At 47.8% G+C, this 2,500-nt stretch overlaps 1 protein-coding gene across 2 annotated transcripts in view; it reads left to right on the forward strand.

The window, feature by feature from the left end:
• The window catches only part of rnf220a (ring finger protein 220a), a 135,907-nt gene that overhangs the window by 740 nt on the left and 132,667 nt on the right, over positions 1–2,500 (forward strand). The window lies entirely within an intron of this gene.

A 2,500-nucleotide genomic window follows, 5' to 3' on the forward strand; every position in this document is an offset into this window, starting at 1 on the left:
TATCCTGCACACATATGGGCACAGTTCAGCGTAAGAACAACATGTAGTTGATGTAAATAACTCTGAGGTGGTCTTGGTCTGGCCCATGTTTGCCCCAGAGTTGCTTGAGACACAAAGGCAAATACACTTGAACCAAAAATATAAAAATACATTTCTGTATTTTTAAATATATTCTGAGCACATTAATCCATTAACTAAATTAATTAATAAATAAACACAAAGCAAATAAATGATGGATGAATGACATGCAATGCAAACAGATAACACAAATATGATCCATGATTTTAAATTCATTATAAAGTTATAAAATTCTCCTGACAAATGAAATTGGCTCAGAAGAAAAGAGGCACATCTCTTTTGTATTACGGTGCGGTTGGCTTCCCATATCAGTCAGAGAGCCTCCTCCGCCGCTCTCCATATCTTTGATTCATGGCTGCGGTATTGAATCAGTGGCGTGTGTCACAAGTTTAACTGCGAGGGATTGTTTAGATAGGGTGCCCTGGCCCACTTACAGATAAAACTCATAAATGGATGTCTCATCCTTCCGCTGTGAATGAGGAGAGGAAAAGGCCATTCATGGCTCAGGGCTGCTGTGTGTGTGCTCAGAGACACAGGTAGACGCAGACACCAGAGGAATTACCCGTGCTAATCCAAACCTCCAACCTGGAGTCAAATACATTAGACCGCAGCATTGTCCAGCAGGAAATCATGAACACACACACACACACACATGCACACACACACGCGCACGCGCACGCGAACGCACACACACACACACACACACACACACACACACACACACACACACACACACACACACACACACACACACACACACACACACACACACACACACACACACACACACTTGTGAATGCACATTCATGCTATGTTCCTGATTTTATTCTGTTCTCAAATATGAATTCCATCATCAGTCAAGTTTATGTGTTTTAAGCCCCAAACACACACACACACACACACACACACACACACACACACACACACACAGATGCGCACACACGCGCACATGCACAGACGAAATACAAAAAAATGGAAGACGCTCACACCTTTTCACACCCAGTCTTCTCTAAACACACAAACACCATCTCTCCATCACACCATATTTGGCTTGTTCACACACACATGCTCTCTCTTTCTCGCCCTCTCTCTCTCTCTCTCTCTCTCTCTCTCTCTCTCTCTCTCTCTCTCTCTCTCTCTCTCACACACACACACATACACACACACAAACCTCATGCCCCCAGTGTCTGATACATTAGCATTCTCCAATGAGAAGAGACCATTTGGCCCTGTGTGTGAATCTGATTACTTGGGAAGTGACTCGCTACAAGATGGGGCACACTCCCATCATCAGCATTCATCAGTAGCGCCCGCTGCCAACTCCGCCACTGGCAGCCAGCGTGGCAAACCAGCACCGGATTATGCCGCCATTCCAAACTTTGGCAGCGGCATGTCTTCAACTGGCTGGTTGGGGGTGTGTGGGGGTGGGGGGTGGAGTTGGGGAGAGGGTTTAGTCACAGCAGCCCCCCATCCCCCAACACACACACACACACACACACACACACACACACACCCCATTTCCCTCCCATCTCCAACTAGTGCAGTGCAGTCACTAACGACTCCCACACACATCAGTACCATCCATCTGGGCTCAGTGGGTGAGAGGCTGCAAAGGGTGGATGTCAGACGAGATGGAGAGAGAGAGAGAGAGAGAGGGAGAGAGAGAGAGAGAGGAAGAGAGCGAGAGAGAGAGGGAGAGACCTTGTTATCTGGGTGGGTAATTGCAAGTGGAGAGTTGTAGGATCATCAGCTGACAACTCAAACTCTCTCAAGCTTCTCTGTCTCTTGCTCTCCCTCCCTGTCTCTCTCTCTCTTTCTCTTCCTCTTTCTCTCTTTTGCACAGTATTTGTCTTAATTCAATCTCTCTGTCTCTCTCTCCTCCTTCTCGTATATAAATATAGCTATACATTTTGACCTCCTTCTCTGTCTTCTTCACTCTTTTTGCCCTTTTCCTAGTGTCTGTCTGTGTGGGGATGAGAACGTATGCATTCCTCTGTGTGTGTGTGTGTGTGTGTGTGTGTGAGAGAGAGAGAGAGAGAGAGAGAGAGAGAGAGCTGGAGTGCGACGACAGGCCCCTGCTGAGGAAGGGAGAGAGCGAGAGAAGGAGAGAGAGAGAAAGAGAGCAGGAGGCAGCCTTGATGGAACAGATGAGAGACAAGGGCGGCGAACTGAGACTGATCCGATAAAAACAGCAGAGCAGGAGCAGGCAGGGCTGTGAATGACACCCGACAAGAGAGCGAGAGAGGAGAGAGAGAGAGAGAGAGAGAGAGAAAGAGAGAGAGAGAGAGAGAGAGAGAGAGAGAGAGAGAAAGAGAGAGAGGGGGAGAGGGAGGGAGAGGCAGATGGGCACAGAAGCGAAGAGGAAGAGAGACCGACACAGAGAGAATTTCTCATATCAGGACGTGGATTGCCTCTCAGAGGA

This window comes from Sardina pilchardus, chromosome 2, assembly GCF_963854185.1.
Source record: "Sardina pilchardus chromosome 2, fSarPil1.1, whole genome shotgun sequence".
In the NCBI taxonomy this organism is placed as follows: domain Eukaryota; kingdom Metazoa; phylum Chordata; class Actinopteri; order Clupeiformes; family Clupeidae; genus Sardina; species Sardina pilchardus.